At 33.6% G+C, this 20,514-nt stretch overlaps 1 non-coding gene across 1 annotated transcript; it reads right to left on the reverse strand.

Moving 5' to 3' along the window:
• Positions 1–18,824: 18,824 nt before the first annotated feature.
• Positions 18,825–18,897, reverse strand: TRNAN-AUU (transfer RNA asparagine (anticodon AUU)). The gene has a single exon. It is a non-coding gene; the product is annotated as a tRNA-Asn (tRNA).
• Positions 18,898–20,514: the final 1,617 nt, after the last annotated feature.

The raw sequence follows: 20,514 nt of genomic DNA on the forward strand, positions 1-20,514 counted from the left end.
CACTTCGTGTAGTCCCACCACTACATTGCTTCCCCTCTCTTCAGCAACAACTCTCTCGGGTATTGTACACCTTACAGTCTGGGAATAACTCTTGCCGTGTTCCGAGAGTTAAAGGCAGGCACTGCTCTCGAAGGTCGAACCGGAGGAGGAGCAGGTATATCTTGGCCAACGTGTCCAATGTTCCTTCGAGTCGAGACTGTTCTTCTAAACTGCTGCTTCCGTCTATGCATAATCGCGGAAACCAAGTGACAAAACTGAGGGCCTCTAGCGGCGATTCAAGCAACTGGCCTTAACAAAAGACTGACGCAAGGCGTACCGAAGTGATGAGGAAAACGTAATGCTTTTATTACTGATCTGCGCAGAAAAATGTCACACTCTTTCAAAAGCATAATAATACAACATATTTCTGACAATCATCTCTGGCTTCGTCTGTAGAGAAGATCAATTTTATATGACTATTAGCATTGAACGCGAATTTCTCGAGAAATCAAGTTTTGATCCTATAGTCCAAATGTAATAATTATAAAGGTTTTCAGACTCTGAAAAGCATAATAATACAACAATTTTAAGAAAATCATCTCTGGCTTGGTCTCTATAGAAAATGAGTTTCAAGCGTGTTTCAGCATTGAACGCGAATTTCTAGAAAAATCAAGTTTTGATCCTATAGTCAAAATGAAATGATTAAAACGGTTTTCAGGCTCTGTTAAGGATAATAATAATACATTTTTATGAAAATCATCTCTGGCTTGGTCTGATTAGAAATTGGCTTCAAACGAAAATTAGCATTGAACGCGAATTTCTCAAGAAATCAATTTTTGATCCCAAAGTCGAAGTAAAATATTTAAAACCCTTTTCTGGCTTTGAAAAACATAATAATTCAACATTTTAATGAGAATCACCTCTGGCTTGGTCTGTAAAGAAAATCAGTTCCTAACGAGCTCAACACAACGTTAATTTCTGGAAAAAACAAGTTTTGATACTATAGTCGAAATGTCATTATTAAAACGCTTTTCAGTCTCTGAAAGACATAATAATAAAACTTTTTGTGAAAACCATCTCTTGCTTGGTCTGCATAGAAAATGAGTCAAGTGAGTATAAGCATTTTAAAGCGAATATCTCGAATAATCAAGTTTTGAACTTTTAATCCAAATGTAATAATTAAAACGCATTTCAGAATCTGAAAAGCATAATAATACTAGACTTTTAAGAAAATCATCCCTGTCTTGGTCTGTATAGAAAATGAGTTTCAAGCATGTTTTAGCATTGAACGCGAATTTCTCGAAAAATCAAGTTTTGATCCCGTAGTGGGAATGTAATAATTAGAACGCTTTTCAGACTCTGAAAAGCATAATACGCGTAATACAACATTTTTGTGAAAATCATCTTTGGGTTGGTGTGTATAGAAAATGAGTTTCAAACGAGTATTAGCATTGAATGCGAATTTCTCGAAAAATCTAGTTTTTAACCTATAATCATAATGTCAATTAAAAAACTTTTCAGGCTTTGAAAGTCATAATAATACAACATTATTATGAAAATCGTCTCTAACTTGGTCTGTGGAGAAAATAAGTTTCAAGCGAGTATAAGCATTGAACGCGTATTTCTCGAAAAATCAAGTTTTCAACCTATAGTCGAAATGTGATAATTAAAACGCTTTTCGGCTCTGAAAAGCAAAATAATATAACATTTTTATGAAAATCATGTTTGGCTTGGTCTGTAGAGAAGATGAGTTTTAAACGACTACTAGCATTTAAAATTAATTTTTCGAGATATCAAGTTTTGATCCTATAGTCGATATGACAGAATTAAAACGCCTTTCAGGCTTTGAAATCATAATAATACAACATTTTTATGAAAATCATCTCTAACTTTGTCTGTGGAGTAAATGAGTTTCAAGCGAGTATAAGCTTTGAACGCGTATTTCTCGAAAAATCAAGTTTTCAACCTATAGTCAAAATGTGATAATTAAAACGCTTTTGAGGCTCTCAAAAGCATGATAATACAACATTTTTATGAAAGTCATCTTTGGCTTGGTCTGCAGAGAAGATGAGTTTCAAACGAGTACTAGCATTGAAATTGAATTTCTCAAGAAATCAAGTCTGTATCCTTTAGTCGAAATGTCATAAATTAAAACGCCTTTAGACTTTGAAAAACATAATAGTTCAACATTTTAATGAAAATCATATTTGGCTTGGACTGCATAGGAAATGAGTTTCAAACGAGTACTAGCATTGAACGCGAATTTCTTGAAAAATCAAGTTTTGATCCTATAGTCAAAATGTAATAATTAAAACGCTTTCCAGGCACTGAAAAGCATAATAATACAAAATTTTTGTAAAAATCATCTTTCGCTTGGTCTGTATAGAAAATAAGTTTAAAACGAGTATAAGCATTGAACGCGAATTTCTCAAGAAATCAAGTTTTGATCCCATAGTCGAAGTGAAATAATTAAAACCCTTTTCGGATTCTGAAAAAACGTAATAGTTCCACATTTTAATGAAAATCATGTTTGGCTTCGTCTGCATAGGAAATGAGTTTCAAACGAATATTAGCACTGAACGTGAATTTCTCGAAAAATCTACTTTTTAACATCTAGTCGAAATGGCTTAATTAAAACGCTTTTCAGGCTCTGAAAAGTTGGATAATAAAATATTTTAATGAAAGTCATCTTTGGCTTGGTGTGTAGAGAAGAAAAGTGTCGTGAATTTCTCGAAAAATCAAATTTTTACCTATATTCGAAATGACATAATGAAAACGCTTTTCAGGCTCTGAAAGGCATAATAATTCAACATTTTAATGAAAATCATCTCTGGCTTGGTCTGCATAGAAAATGAGTTTCAAACGAGTAGCTACTAACATTGAAGGCGTACTTCTCGAGAAATCTAGTTTTTAACGTATAATCGAAATGTCATAATTAAAATGCTTTTCAGGATCTGAAAGGCATAGTAATAGAATATTTTTATGAAAATCATCTCTAACTTGGTCTGTATAGAAGATGAGTTTCAAACGTGTACCAACATTGAACGCGAATTTCTCGTAATATCAAGTTTTTATCCTAAAGTCAAAATGAGAAATCTCTGGCTTGGTCTGTACAGAAAATGAGTTTCAAACGAGTAATAGCATTGAACATGAATTTCTCGAAAAATCAAATTTTTAACATATAGTCGAAATGTAATAATTAAAACGCTTTTTAGGCACTGAAATGCATAATAATACATCATTTTTGTGAAAATCATCTGTGGATTGGTCTGTATTGAAAATGAGTTTCAAACGAGTAGTTACTAGCATTGAAGGCGTACTTCTCGAAAAATCATATTTTGATCCTATAGTCGAAATGTCATAATTAAAACGCTTTTCAGGCTCTGAAAGGCATAATAATTCAATATTTTAATGAAAATCATCTCTGGCTTGGTATGCATAGAAATAGAGTTTCAAACGAGTATCTACCTACATTGAAGGCGTACTTTTCGAAAAATCATATTTTGATCCTATAGTCAAAATGTGATAATTGAAACGCTTTTCAGTCTTGTAACTGATTAGGAGGGTAGTTATATAATGAGTAAAAAGGGAAGGCGTGAACTGAGTCCATGGAATCAAAGTTAAACGGACCCAAACCCAACAATTTGAAAAGTCGTTTTGTTTGAGGCTAATGACGTGTTTTTTTACACAGTCGCCTCAGTCTCGTGAGAGAACCACAAATCGGGATAACCCGGTCGATTAAACGAAAAGGGATACCGCCCGTATTAATGCCGAGAGATGCTATTTTTACAAAAATGCACTTTAATCTAGAACGGAAGTTGACAGTTCCTTCCGTGACCAAATAATTACAATCTTAATTACCCAAGTTTGATCGAGAGTATATTTTTTTTCTTAGGATAAATAGGAAATGCATTTTATGAGTGGCGACACGTGGTCAAATTTATTATAATATCCCCCGCAACGTAGAAATGACTATTTTTGTTTCAAACATGAAAAACATCAACGTAACAATTTGACGAACCAGCGTCCATTGAATAGTCCAACTCTTCGCGGAACTATCACAATATATTAGAGCAACCTCTTAAAGCTACACCTAAATGACATAGTATCAACGTATTTCCCATTAAACCAATACTGTTTTGTCAAATTAGATTATCGGCAATTAGTATAAAAATGTTTCTTCTCATAAGCTATAAATACCTAATCATGCATCTTTGGCCTACCTCAATTCTTTGGTGCTCTTACATGGTTTTTTCCTAAGGTACGTTGCGTATCAATTTATTCCCACTGCATCGGCGTGAAATTACGTAAGTCCATTTTTTAAATCCTTTTTTTAAGAACTCGTAACGAACAAGTTCCTTGATAATCATAAAGCGCAACACTGCGATTATGCTCCATGCGTGTAGTTCACCAAAATAGCCGTACGTGGATAAGAAAGGGATCAAAACGTCACACCACGTTACTCTGGTTCAATCGTGACGTTCGTCGTGACAATTGCAAGGGGGAAAAAGTAGCCCTTTTCTTTGCACTCTTTACAATATTCTTTGATAATTCGCACTTACAATATAATCCACCATAACTATGTACATTCTCCGATGACACTTCGTTATTCACCACCAATTGGCACAAAAGTACATACCTCTACGACGGATCGATTCCACTGCATGGTTTCTTGACGAGGGTAACATCAAAAGTCAAATATCATCTTCCTAAGCACCGTTATAACCAAACACGTCCAAGCTTCCTAGACGAGAGCTCGTATCCTCTTCCACGAACATCGTCAACTATGCTCTCCTCGTGCATACCCAACTTCGATCAAAAAGACAGGAATCAAAATGGGCAACAGTCAAAACACTTCGTGTAGTCCCACCACTACATTGCTTCCCCTCTCTTCAGCAACAACTCTCTCGGGTATTGTACACCTTACAGTCTGGGAATAACTCTTGCCGTGTTCCGAGAGTTAAAGGCAGGCACTGCTCTCGAAGGTCGAACCGGAGGAGGAGGAGGTATATCTTGGCCAACGTGTCCAATGTTCCTTCGAGTCGAGACTGTTCTTCTAAACTGCTGCTTCCGTCTATGCATAATCGCGGAAACCAAGTGATAAAACTGAGGGCCTCTAGCGGCGATTCAAGCAACTGGCCTTAACAAAAGACTGACGCAAGGCGTACCGAAGTGATGAGGAAAACGTAATGCTTTTATTACTGTTATGCGCAGAAAAATGTCACAGTCTTTCAAAAGCATAATAATACAACATATTTCTGACAATCAACTCTGGCATCGTCTGTAGAGAAGATCAATTTTATATGACTATTAGCATTGAACGCGAATTTCTCGAGAAATCAAGTTTTGATCCTATAGTCCAAATGTAATAATTATAAAGGTTTTCAGACTCTGAAAAGCATAATAATACAACAATTTTAAGAAAATCATCTCTGGCTTGGTCTCTATAGAAAATGAGTTTCAAGCGTGTTTCAGCATTGAACGCGAATTTCTAGAAAAATCAAGTTTTGATCCTATAGTCAAAATGAAATGATTAAAACGGTTTTCAGGCTCTGTTAAGCATAATAATAATACATTTTTATGAAAATCATCTCTGGCTTGGTCTGATTAGAAATTGGCTTCAAACGAAAATTAGCATTGAACGCGAATTTCTCAAGAAATCAATTTTTGATCCCAAAGTCGAAGTGAAATATTTAAAACCCTTTTCTGGCTTTGAAAAACATAATAATTCAACATTTTAATGAGAATCACCTCTGGCTTGGTCTGTAAAGAAAATCAGTTCCTAACGAGCTCAACACAACGTTAATTTCTGGAAAAAACAAGTTTTGATACTATAGTCGAAATGTCATTATTAAAACGCTTTTCAGTCTCTGAAAGACATAATAATAAAACTTTTTTGTGAAAACCATCTCTTGCTTGGTCTGCATAGAAAATGAGTCAAGTGAGTATAAGCATTTTAAAGCGAATATCTCGAATAATCAAGTTTTGAACTTTTAATCCAAATGTAATAATTAAAACGCATTTCAGAATCTGAAAAGCATAATAATACTAGACTTTTAAGAAAATCATCCCTGTCTTGGTCTGTATAGAAAATGAGTTTCAAGCATGTTTTAGCATTGAACGCGAATTTCTCGAAAAATCAAGTTTTGATCCCGTAGTCGGAACGTAATAATTAGAACGCTTTTCAGACTCTGAAAAGCATAATACGCGTAATACAACATTTTTGTGAAAATCATCTTTGGCTTGGTGTGTATAGAAAATGAGTTTCAAGCGAGTATTAGCATTGAACGCGTATTTCTCGAAAAATCAAGTTTTCAACCTATAGTCGAAATGTGATAATTAAAACGCTTTTAGGCTCTGAAAAGCAAAATAATATGACATTTTTATGAAAATCATGTTTGGCTTGGTCTGTAGAGAAGATGAGTTTTAAACGACTACTAGCATTTAAAATTAATTTTTCGAGATATCAAGTTTTGATCCTATAGTCGATATGACAGAATTAAAACGCCTTTCAGGATTTGAAATCATAATAATACAACATTTTTATGAAAATCATCTCTAACTTTGTCTGTGGAGTAAATGAGTTTCAAGCGAGTATAAGCTTTGAACGCGTATTTCTCGAAAAATCAAGTTTTCAACCTATAGTCAAAATGTGATAATTAAATCGCTTTTGAGGCTCTCAGAAGCATGATAATACAACATTTTTATGAAAGTCATCTTTGGCTTGGTCTGCAGAGAAGATGAGTTTCAAACGAGTACTAGCATTGAAATTGAATTTCTCAAGAAATCAAGTCTGTATCCTTTAGTCGAAATGTCATAAATTAAAACGCCTTTAGACTTTGAAAAACATAATAGTTCAACATTTTAATGAAAATCATATTTGGCTTGGACTGTATAGGAAATGAGTTTCAAACGAGTACTAGCATTGAACGCGAATTTCTTGAAAAATCAAGTTTTGATCCTATAGTCAAAATGTAATAATTAAAACGCTTTCCAGGCACTGAAAAGCATAATAATACAAAATTTTTGTAAAAATCATCTTTCGCTTGGTCTGTATAGAAAATGAGTTTAAAACGAGTATAAGCATTGAACGCGAATTTCTCAAGAAATCAAGTTTTGATCCCATAGTCGAAGTGAAATAATTAAATCCCTTTTCGGATTCTGAAAAAACGTAATAGTTCCACATTTTAATGAAAATCATGTTTGGCTTCGTCTGCATAGGAAATGAGTTTCAAACGAATATTAGCACTGAACGTGAATTTCTCGAAAAATCTACTTTTTAACATCTAGTCGAAATGGCTTAATTAAAACGCTTTTCAGGCTCTGAAAAGTTGGATAATAAAATATTTTAATGAAAGTCATCTTTGGCTTGGTGTGTAGAGAAGAAAAGTGTCGTGAATTTCTCGAAAAATCAAATTTTTACCTATATTCGAAATGACATAATGAAAACGCTTTTCAGGCTCTGAAAGGCATAATAATTCAACATTTTAATGAAAATCATCTCTGGCTTGGTCTGCATAGAAAATGAGTTTCAAACGAGTAGCTACTAACATTGAAGGCGTACTTCTCGAGAAATCTAGTTTTTAACGTATAATCGAAATGTCATAATTAAAATGCTTTTCAGGATCTGAAAGGCATAGCAATAGAATATTTTTATGAAAATCATCTCTAACTTGGTCTGTATAGAAGATGAGTTTCAAACGTGTACCAACATTGAACGCGAATTTCTCGTAATATCAAGTTTTTATCCTAAAGTCAAAATGAGAAATCTCTGGCTTGGTCTGTACAGAAAATGAGTTTCAAACGAGTAATAGCATTGAACATGAATTTCTCGAAAAATCAAATTTTTAACATATAGTCGAAATGTAATAATTAAAACGCTTTTTAGGCACTGAAATGCATAATAATACATCATTTTTGTGAAAATCATCTGTGGATTGGTCTGTATTGAAAATGAGTTTCAAACGAGTAGTTACTAGCATTGAAGGCGTACTTCTCGAAAAATCATATTTTGATCCTATAGTCGAAATGTCATAATTAAAACGCTTTTCAGGCTCTGAAAGGCATAATAATTCAATATTTTAATGAAAATCATCTCTGGCTTGGTATGCATACAAATAGAGTTTCAAACTAGTATCTACCTACATTGAAGGCGTACTTTTCGAAAAATCATATTTTGATCCTATAGTCAAAATGTGATAATTGAAACGCTTTTCAGTCTTGTAACTGATTAGGAGGGTAGTTATATAATGAGCAAAAAGGGAAGGCGTGAACTGAGTCCATGGAATCAAAGTTAAACGTACCCAAACCCAACAATTTGAAAAGTCGTTTTGTTTGAGGCTAATGACGTGTTTTTTTACACAGTCGCCTCAGTCTCGTGAGAGAACCACAAATCGGGATAACCCGGTCGATTAAACGAAAAGGGATACCGCCCGTATTAATGCCGAGAGATGCTATTTTTACAAAAATGCACTTTAATCTAGAACGGAAGTTGACAGTTCGTTCCGTGACCAAATAATTACAATCTTAATTACCCAAGTTTGATCGAGAGTATATTTTTTTTCTTAGGATAAATAGGAAATGCATTTTATGAGTGGCGACACGTGGTCAAATTTATTATAATATCCCCCGCAACGTAGAAATGACTATTTTTGTTTCAAACATGAAATACATCAACGTAACAATTTGACGAACCAGCGTCCATTGAATAGTCCAACTCTTCGCGGAACTATCACAATATATTAGAGCAACCTCTTAAAGCTACACCCAAATGACATAGTATCAACGTATTTCCCATTAAACCAATACTGTTTTGACAAATTAGATTATCGGCAATTAGTATAAAAATGTTTCTTCTCATAAGCTATAAATACCTAATCATGCATCTTTGGCCTACCTCAATTCTTTGGTGCTCTTACATGGTTTTTTCCTAAGGTACGTTGCGTATCAATTTATTCCCACTGCATCGGCGTGAAATTACGTAAGTGCATTTTTTAAATCCTTTTTTTAAGAACTCGTAACGAACAAGTTCCTTGATAATCATAAAGCGCAACACTGCGATTATGCTCCATGCGTGTAGTTCACCAAAATAGCCGTACGTGGATAAGAAAGGGAACAAAACGTCACACCACGTTACTCTGGTTCAATCGTGACGTTCGTCGTGACAATTGCAAGGGGGAAAAAGTAGCCCTTTTCTTTGCACTCTTTACAATATTCTTTGATAATTCGCACTTACAATATAATCCACCATAACTATGTACATTCTCCGATGACACTTCGTTATTCACCACCAATTGGCACAAAAGTACATACCTCTACGACGGATCGATTCCACTGCATGGTTTCTTGACGAGGGTAACATCAAAAGTCAAATATCATCTTCCTAAGCACCGTTATAACCAAACACGTCCAAGCTTCCTAGACGAGAGCTCGTATCCTCTTCCACGAACATCGTCAACTATGCTCTCCTCGTGCATACCCAACTTCGATCAAAAAGACAGGAATCAAAATGGGCAACAGTCAAAACACTTCGTGTAGTCCCACCACTACATTGCTTCCCCTCTCTTCAGCAACAACTCTCTCGGGTATTGTACACCTTACAGTCTGGGAATAACTCTTGCCGTGTTCCGAGAGTTAAAGGCAGGCACTGCTCTCGAAGGTCGAACCGGAGGAGGAGGAGGTATATCTTGGCCAACGTGTCCAATGTTCCTTCGAGTCGAGACTGTTCTTCTAAACTGCTGCTTCCGTCTATGCATAATCGCGGAAACCAAGTGATAAAACTGAGGGCCTCTAGCGGCGATTCAAGCAACTGGCCTTAACAAAAGACTGACGCAAGGCGTACCGAAGTGATGAGGAAAACGTAATGCTTTTATTACTGATCTGCGCAGAAAAATGTCACACTCTTTCAAAAGCATAATAATACAACATATTTCTGACAATCATCTCTGGCTTCGTCTGTAGAGAAGATCAATTTTATATGACTATTAGCATTGAACGCGAATTTCTCGAGAAATCAAGTTTTGATCCTATAGTCCAAATGTAATAATTATAAAGGTTTTCAGACTCTGAAAAGCATAATAATACAACAATTTTAAGAAAATCATCTCTGGCTTGGTCTCTATAGAAAATGAGTTTCAAGCGTGTTTCAGCATTGAACGCGAATTTCTAGAAAAATCAAGTTTTGATCCTATAGTCAAAATGAAATGATTAAAACGGTTTGCAGGCTCTGTTAAGCATAATAATAATAATACATTTTTATGAAAATCATCTCTGGCATGGTCTGATTAGAAATTGGCTTCAAACGAAAATTAGCATTGAACGCGAATTTCTCAAGAAATCAATTTTTGATACCAAAGTCGAAGTGAAATATTTAAAACCCTTTTCTGGCTTTGAAAAACATAATAATTCAACATTTTAATGAGAATCACCTCTGGCTTGGTCTGTAAAGAAAATCAGTTCCTAACGAGCACAACACAACGTTAATTTCTGGAAAAAACAAGTTTTGATACTATAGTCGAAATGTCATTATTAAAACGCTTTTCAGTCTCTGAAAGACATAATAATAAAACTTTTTTGTGAAAACCATCTCTTGCTTGGTCTGCATAGAAAATGAGTCAAGTGAGTATAAGCATTTTAAAGCGAATTTCTCGAATAATCAAGTTTTGAACTTTTAATCCAAATGTAATAATTAAAACGCATTTCAGAATCTGAAAAGCATAATAATACAAGACTTTTAAGAAAATCATCCCTGTCTTGGTCTCTATAGAAAATGAGTTTCAAGCATGTTTCAGCATTGAACGCGAATTTCTCGAAAAATCAAGTTTTGATCCCGTAGTCGGAATGTAATAATTAGAACGCTTTTCAGACTCTGAAAAGCATAATACGCGTAATACAACATTTTTGTGAAAATCATCTTTGGCTTGGTGTGTATAGAAAATGAGTTTCAAACGAGTATTAGCATTGAATGCGAATTTCTCGAAAAATCTAGTATTTAACCTATAATCATAATGTCAATTAAAAAACTTTTCAGGCTTTGAAAGTCATAATAATACAACATTATTATGAAAATCGTCTCTAACTTGGTCGGTGGAGAAAATAAGATTCAAGCGAGTATAAGCATTGAACGCGTATTTCCGAAAAATCAAGTTTTCAACCTATAGTCGAAATGTGATAATTAAAACGCTTTTAGGCTCTGAAAAGCAAAATAATATAACATTTTTATGAAAATCATGTTTGGCTTGGTCTGTAGAGAAGATAAGTTTTAAACGACTACTAGCATTTAAAATTAATTTTTCGAGATATCAAGTTTTGATCCTATAGTCGATATGACAGAATTAGAACGCCTTTCAGGCTTTGAAATCATAACGTAACAATTTGACGAACCAGCGTCCATTGAATAGTCCAACTCTTCGCGGAACTATCACAATATATTAGAGCAACCTCTTAAAGCTAAACCCAAATGACATAGTATCAACGTATTTCCCATTAAACCAATACTGTTTTGACAAATTAGATTATCGGCAATTAGTATAAAAATGTTTCTTCTCATAAGCTATAAATACCTAATCATGCATCTTTGGCCTACCTCAATTCTTTGGTGCTCTTACATGTTTTTTTCCTAAGGTACGTTGCGTATCAATTTATTCCCACTGCATCGGCGTGAAATTACGTAAGTGCATTTTTTAAATCCTTTTTTTAAGAACTCGTAACGAACAAGTTCCTTGATAATCATAAAGCGCAACACTGCGATTATGCTCCATGCGTGTAGTTCACCAAAATAGCCGTACGTGGATAAGAAAGGGAACAAAACGTCACACCACGTTACTGTGGTTCAATCGTGACGTTCGTCGTGATAATTGCAAGGGGGAAAAAGTAGCCCTTTTCTTTGCACTCTTTACAATATTCTTTGATAATTCGCACTTACAATATAATCCACCATAACTATGTACATTCTCCGATGACACTTCGTTATTCACCACCAATTGGCACAAAAGTACATACCTCTACGACGGATCGATTCCACTGCATGGTTTCTTGACGAGGGTAACATCAAAAGTCAAATATCATCTTCCTAAGCACCGTTATAACCAAACACGTCCAAGCTTCCTAGACGAGAGCTCGTATCCTCTTCCACGAACATCGTCAACTATGCTCTCCTCGTGCATACCCAACTTCGATCAAAAAGACAGGAATCAAAATGGGCAACAGTCAAAACACTTCGTGTAGTCCCACCACTACATTGCTTCCCCTCTCTTCAGCAACAACTCTCTCGGGTATTGTACACCTTACAGTCTGGGAATAACTCTTGCCGTGTTCCGAGAGTTAAAGGCAGGCACTGCTCTCGAAGGTCGAACCGGAGGAGGAGGAGGTATATCTTGGCCAACGTGTCCAATGTTCCTTCGAGTCGAGACTGTTCTTCTAAACTGCTGCTTCCGTCTATGCATAATCGCGGAAACCAAGTGATAAAACTGAGGGCCTCTAGCGGCGATTCAAGCAACTGGCCTTAACAAAAGACTGACGCAAGGCGTACCGAAGTGATGAGGAAAACGTAATGCTTTTATTACTGATCTGCGCAGAAAAATGTCACACTCTTTCAAAAGCATAATAATACAACATATTTCTGACAATCATCTCTGGCTTCGTCTGTAGAGAAGATCAATTTTATATGACTATTAGCATTGAACGCGAATTTCTCGAGAAATCAAGTTTTGATCCTATAGTCCAAATGTAATAATTATAAAGGTTTTCAGACTCTGAAAAGCATAATAATACAAAAATTTTAAGAAAATCATCTCTGGCTTGGTCTCTATACAAAATGAGTTTCAAGCGTGTTTCAGCATTGAACGCGAATTTCTAGAAAAATCAAGTTTTGATCCTATAGTCAAAAAGAAATGATTAAAACGGTTTTCAGGCTCTGTTAAGCATAATAATAATACATTTTTATGAAAATCATCTCTGGCTTGGTCTGATTAGAAATTGGCTTCAAACGAAAATTAGCATTGAACGCGAATTTCTCAAGAAATCAATTTTTGATCCCAAAGTCGAAGTGAAATATTTAAAACCCTTTTCTGGCTTTGAAAAACATAATAATTCAACATTTTAATGAGAATCACCTCTGGCTCGGTCTGTAAAGAAAATCAGTTCCTAACGAGCACGACACAACGTTAATTTCTGGAAAAAACAAGTTTTGATCCTATAGTCGAAATGTCATTATTAAAACGCTTTTCAGTCTCTTAAAGACATAATAATATAACTTTTTTGTGAAAACCATCTCTTGCTTGGTCTGCATAGAAAATGAGTTTCAAACGAGTAGCTACTAGCATTGAAGATGTTCTTCTCGGGAAATCTAGTTTTCAACCAATATTCGAAATGTCATAATTAAGACGTTTTTCAGGCTCTGAAAAGCATGATAATATAACATCTTAATGAAAATCATCTTTGGCTTGGTCTGCATAGGCAATGAGTTTCAAACGAGTAATAGCATTGAACATCAATTTCTCGAGAAATCAAATTTTTAACTTATAGTCAAAGTGTCATAATCAAAACGATCTTCAATTTCTAAAGCATAATAATATAACATTTTTAAGAGAATCATCTCTAACTTGGTCTATGGAGAAAATGAGATTCAAGCGAGTATAAGCATTGAAAGCGTATTTCTCGAAAAATCAAGTTTTTAAACCTATAGTCTAAATGTGATAATCAAAACGCTTTTCAGGCTCTGAAAATATTAATAATATAACATATTTATGAAAATCATAACTGGCTTCTTGTGTATAGAAAATGAGTTTCAAACGAGTACTAGCATTAAACGCATATTACTTGAAAAAATCAAGTTTTTTTCCTATTGTCAAATTGAAATAATTAAAACGCTTTTCAGGGTCTGAAAAGCATAATAATACAACATTTTTGTGAAAATCATCTCTGGCTTGGTCTGTATAGAATAGAAAATTAGTTTCAAAGGAGTACTAGCATTGAACGTGAATTTCTCAAGAAATCAAGTTTTGATCCCATATTCGAAGTGAAATAATTAAAACCCTTTTCGGGCTCTGAAAAACATAATATTACAATATATTTATGAAAATCCTCTTTGGTTTAGCCTGTATAGGAAATGAGTTTCAAACGAATAATAGCACTCATTACGATATTCTAGAAAAATCAAATTAAAATCCTATAGTCGATATGTCTTAATTAAAACGCTTTTCAGCCTCTGAATAGCGTAATAATTGAACATTTTAATTAAATTCTTCTCTGGCTTGGACTGTAGAGAAAATGAGTTTCAAACTACTACTAACATTGAACGTGAAATTCTCGAAAATCAAGTTTTGAAGCCATTGTCGAAATGTAATAATCAAAACGCTTTTCCGTCTCTGAAAAGCACAGTAAAACAACATTTTTATGATAATAATATCTTGCTTGGCCTGTATATGAAATGAGTTTCAAGAGAGTATTGAACGCGAATTTCTCAAAGAATCAAGTTCTAATCCTATATTCAAAATTAAATAATAAAACCACTTTTGAGGCTCTGTTAAGCATAATAATAATACATTTTGATGAAAATCATCTCTAGCTTGGTCTGCATAGAAAACGAGTTTCAAACGAGTAGCTACTAGCATTGAAGGCGTACTTCTCGAAAAATCAAATTTTGATCAAATAGTCAAATGTGATAATGAAAACGCTTCTCAGCCCCTATATAGCATAATAATACAACATATTGATGAAAATCATCTCTGGCTTCGTCTGTAGAGAAGATCAATTTTATACGACTATTAGCATTGAACGCGAATTTCTAGAAAAATCAAGTTTTGATCCTATAGTCAAAATGAAATAATTAAACCACTTTTGAGGCTCTGTTAAGCATAATAATAATACGTTTTGATGAAAATCTTCTCTGGCTTGGTCTGTATAGAAAACGAGTTTCAAACGAGTAGCTACTAGCAATGAAGACGTATTTCTCGAAAAATCTAATTTTGATCCTATAGTCAAAATGTGTTAATTTGAACGCTTCTCAGTCTTTCAAAAGCATAATAACACAAATTATTGATGGAAATACTCTCTGGCTTCGTTTGTAGAGAAGATCAGTAGTAGTTGGGATCTACGATTAAGTCAATCACTATTGAATATTCGAAATTTATTTGCACGTACTTGGAACTAATTTGCACGTACTTAGAACTAATTTGCATGTACTTAGAATACTTTACATTTATGTATTTGCATGTTTATAAATTTTATGAATATATAATTATTTATTTTATGAATAATATGTATATAGAAGATAATTAGAGGTACTAAACGCTATGCATATGGTTTTATATTCATTACTGCAAAGTATGTAATGTATGAAACTATAATATTAATGTTTATAATATTGAAAATAAGAGTTTACGGTTTATGAACCGCTATGAACAGTGGTAATGGGTGTAGGTACAGGTACAATCACGAAAGAAGACGGTCCCGGTACTCGAACCCACGATATGTAACGGTAATAAATATAGTGCACTATGTAATACTGTTATATGGCATGTAATATATTGAGCGGAGACGAACTATGTATAACGTGTGAGCTGAGTCTGATGCCAGACAAACAAGGGTGATCTCCGCGCAGGTAGAGGAGAAAGGAAATTGGGGGGGATGTGCGGTCAAGGACAAATGACGTCACAACGTCAGAACAAAGAAAGATCCCGATTGATCAATCAGAGATCGCGTCGGTAGATTTTCAGAACCAGTTTTTCCAAGGTTAACCAGTACGCAATAACAGGGGAAAGGTATGCAATACTGTAGGGCAGGGGAGGGATTCAACCAGACAACAAAGGATGTCTGAGAATTCGCGATGTAGGTCAAATCTTTGAAGCTATGCGTCGCTTGTAGAACCGGTTTCCGCCGCCAATTAATATCCCGCTCAGGGTTGCCCCAAGGCACAGGACGCTTTAGCGAGGGTTTTAGGCTAGAAAACTTGCATGTCAGAACAGGTTTCTGTCTAAGTAAGCCAAGGTTCCCCAGTACACAAGAAAAAAAAAGGATTTTTGGATACCCAATTAGATTGGAGCGAGAACTTTAGTTTGAACAAGGAGAACGAAGCGTAAGGGTTTATTATCTGTACTATGAAGAAGGGAGAGCTATCAGGGACGGGGCCTACAGTTTTCATTATTTGATTTTATCACGGGGTAACGAACCTAGGACCCTTTGATTATTGATTTAGGTAGTAAATTTATGTTACTGTGTGCTATTTAACATAATATTGAGTTTATTTTTTACCAAACTTTGACTTTATGTCAAACATTTTCCCAGCTTATCCTTATTTTTATTCAAATAACACAATTTAAACGATTCTAGCAAGAGTTTTTATTATATTTTCAACACACAAACTGCGTTCTTCAATTTTTAATTGTTTATTTCACAAGTTTAGCCTAATATTTACTCAAATAACACGATTTGAACGTGTTTTTTATTACACTTTCGACACACAAGGTGTATTTTGACAACTTTTAACTTATTATTTTACCAAAATAACACAATTCAATTTGTTCAGGAAAGACTTTTAGTTACATTTTCGACACACAAAGTGTGTGTTCTCAACTTCTATCTGTTTATTTCACAAGTTTAGGTTTATTATTATTCAAATAACACAATTTCATCTGTTCAGGAAATACTTTTAGTTACATTTTCGACACACAAAGTGTGTGTTTTCAACTTCTATCTGTTTATTTCACAAGTTTAGGCTTATTATTACTCAAATATCACAATTTCATCTGTTCAGGAAATATTTTTAGTTATATTTTCGATACACAAAGTGTATGTTCTCAACTTTTAACTTATTATTTTACAACTTTATGTTAATTTTTTATCAAAATAACACTATTTATACTATTCAGGCAATATTTTTTATTAAATTTTGGACTCACAAAGATATTTTTACAACTTTTTAATTTATTATTTTACAATTTTATACCTATTTTTACCAAAATAACACTATTTATACTATTGAGGAAAGACTTTTATTTACATTTTCGACACACAAGGTGTGTGTTCTCAACTTGTATCTGTTTATTTCACTAGTTTAGCCTAATATTTACTCAAATAACACGATTTGAACGTGTTTTTTATTACATTTTGGACACACACACACACACACAGAGAGAGAGAGAGAGAGAGAGAGAGAGATATTTTTTCCAAGTTTACAGGATTATTCTCTAGTTTACTCAAATAACACATTTTAATCCAGTCAGGAAGGATTTGTTATTATATTTTGGATGCACAAAGAGATGTTTTCAACTTTTTTACTGATATTTTGCAGGGTATGTAATAATTTTTATTTATTTTGTTTTGTATCCGACATTTACAAATTTTTAACTTAGAGTTTAGTATTTAATTAAATCTTTTCAAAAACACTAAAGAAAAAGTACTTTTAGCTAAAATGTAAGCCACAGAATATATTATTATTAATATTATTATTATTATTAGGGTTTACTGATTTCCACTAAGCTATTTTTGGTTCTGTATTTCTATATGTATTTATTTAGGTCAGGTTACGCCTGCTACGTAGGAAAGTTTGTTTATTTTAGAGTTTGCTGAGTATTTTGTTACTTTTATACTAGGTAAAGTTTCCTAAATATATCAGGTAGGGCTCCATCCATATACTTTTGTTTTTGCTATTTTGGAGATGATGCGATCAGCACCATTCTCCATTTGATTTTTATCTTATGTACCCAATATTATTTTAAGGCTTAGTGAATTCTAGAGCCTATTTATGCAGGAGAGAGGGCTTGAAAATTTTGATCTCAGATAACCCACAACTATTATTTTAAAGGATATTTTATACTTATTATGTGCCACTAGAATATCAAAGCTTGCTTAATTTTTATGTCTGTAACGCTGTTATTGTATTTCTAGCTAAGGCTTACTGGATAAAGTACACGAAATGTTTATCATTTCGACTATTTACCTTTATACGAGGCCAAATTTTTAGTGTAACGAAAATTATTGTGTGTCTACAAAGACTGAAATTGCTTTATCGATGGGTCCATAACTGGACGCTTACCAAGATTGTTCCTTTCTTTTTTTTAAAAAATATATAACCATTTATCAATATATTGACAATTCACAGGACAAGACGAAGTTCACAGACGACTGACTATATGGACCATAGGTCCACTTGCTAATTTTTTTTTTCTATGCTAGAAGAATAATTTAGCCTTTTAGCCTTTTTCAAGGTATTTTTGAAGTATTACTGTTTTTTTGGGTGCATCAACACTTGGGTTATTTCTATTTTGTTTATTATACGAGGCTACAATCACTATCTGAACACTGAAATTCTCTGATTGAAACTAAAAGCTTAGGCTGTAACTAGGGACTTAGTATGTATATCGACAATTTATAGGACAACACGAACCTTACAAAGGATTATAGGTGATGTAGGCCCACACGCCAGAGCTTTGTTAACCAACAAGAAGCATTTACAGCTAATATTACGAGGAAATGAGGTTGATTTTTTACTGTTTCACAAGAATGCTATCTTTTATACACCCAATATTTGCTTTTTCAAGTAACTACATGTACCAGAAGTACTTACAGACCAACTCTAACTAGACTTTGATTTATGTAAATGTAGCAAGAACTATATTTCTGAGGAAGTACACCACAGAGATATTACAGTAGGTGTAGGTTCTACCACCAGAACTTTTCTATCATAATAATACTGGTTATGCTGTACTGTTAGCTAAAGATGCTGATATTTGAGAAACTTAAAAGCTTATTTGCAAAATTTTACATAAATAGTAATCTGTTAGACTGTAAACATATTTTATATCCATTCTGCAAAAGATCCGATGACAAAATTCAAAAATTGTAATCGCCCAGACAGGGACTCGAACCCTGGACAGATAGGTTAATTGCCTAACGCTATACCAACTAAGCTATCTGGGCACAAGGTATTCTTTTCTTGAAAAGTTAGTTATGTTAAGAAATATATTGAAACACTTGAGAACACTCTTGGTCTGGTTCGACAGAGAAGGAGACAACATTTCCAAATTTTTACAGACTGGGTGTATTTTTCCACTATAGAGGCCTTCACTATATGTAATTCGAAACGCTAAAGTTCAGCTAGCTTCCAAAATTGAGGCAAAGATTGTGTTTGGCGAGATTAACAAGTTACAATTATATCCAGTTATGGACAAATAAAGCTAAAACTCTCAGATTTACTGTACTAGCCAAGTTTTAGTAACATTTTCTTCACTTTAGTACAAATACCAAAGAAATAGGTATATTTTATTTATAATTTGACAAAATGTACTAGTATTTAATTCACAAAGTTAGGTAAAAAACAGTATTTTTTAAAAAATATTGTTACTGCCTTCACATTTTATGTTATTTAGCCACTAACAACTGGTTTACACTGTTTGGCATCCTTTAAATAGGAAAATAAGGAATTATTTGTTTAGTATTTTTACTACTTTATATTTATTTAAGAAAACAATTCTACAGTTCAACTTAATTTTTAACAAATTGTTACTAATTTATATATCAAAGTTATGTTATTTAGAGTGTATGAAGGCGTATAAAGTTAATATTTGCACTTATCAGCGCAACTAACAATTATATTTTACACACAAAAGATAATGTTTACAGTTAAATTACTTGAATCAGAGAATAATATTTTACAGTAATTGATTCATTCAGCACTAGTCAGTACTTTTATGCATCAGAAAGTTTTCTTAATTTTCTATTACGCATGCTATTTTGGGCTATTCTTAAAATGTATTTCTAGGGCAAACTGGTTTAATTTTCTGCTTATAATGCAAAGTTGACAGTTTTCGCACAATGCATTGTACATTTGTTATATTCTCTACTTACAATCCAAATATTATGCTTGTTTAATGTATAACTAACTAACTCTTTAGCCTTCTTAAACCCGAATGTTCATGGCTGCAGCAACACATGCTTTTCATCTGTCCCTGTCCTGAGCAAGATCTATATACTCCTTTCCTTCCCTACCAATTTCCTTTAGGTCCATCTCTACATTATCCCTCCATCTTTGTTTTGGTCTTCCTATTGATCTTTTACCATCAGGTTTCCCAACAAGAATCCTGTATACTTTTGTTTCCTCTCCCATTCGTACCACATGATCTACACACCTAAGTCTTCTTGGTTTAATCATTCTAATAATATCTGGACATGAATATAAATTATGTACTTCTAAATTATGAAACCTTCTCCACTCATCTGTCTCCTCATCTGTTTTAGGGCCAAATATTTTCCTAAGGATCTTATTTTCAAATACTCTCAATTTATGTTCCTTTTTCAATGTAAGGGACCAGGTTTATTTACTGTATTTAACTTTTATTTTTTGTAATTAACAAAAATTAAAAGCTTATACTGTAGTTATTATATCTTTTTCTATCAGCTTATTTTGAAATTAATATTATTAGGTATAGTCTTTGATTTATAAATATATTGCTTTTTTATCAATTTATCTAAGAGTACATGCAGACAAACACATGTGTACACACTTTTATGTAAATAGATATGCCTTTTTTCAATATT

The sequence above is a fragment of the Lepisma saccharinum genome, chromosome 25 (assembly GCF_977018435.1).
Source record: "Lepisma saccharinum chromosome 25, izLepSacc3.1, whole genome shotgun sequence".
Lineage (NCBI taxonomy): Eukaryota > Metazoa > Arthropoda > Insecta > Zygentoma > Lepismatidae > Lepisma > Lepisma saccharinum.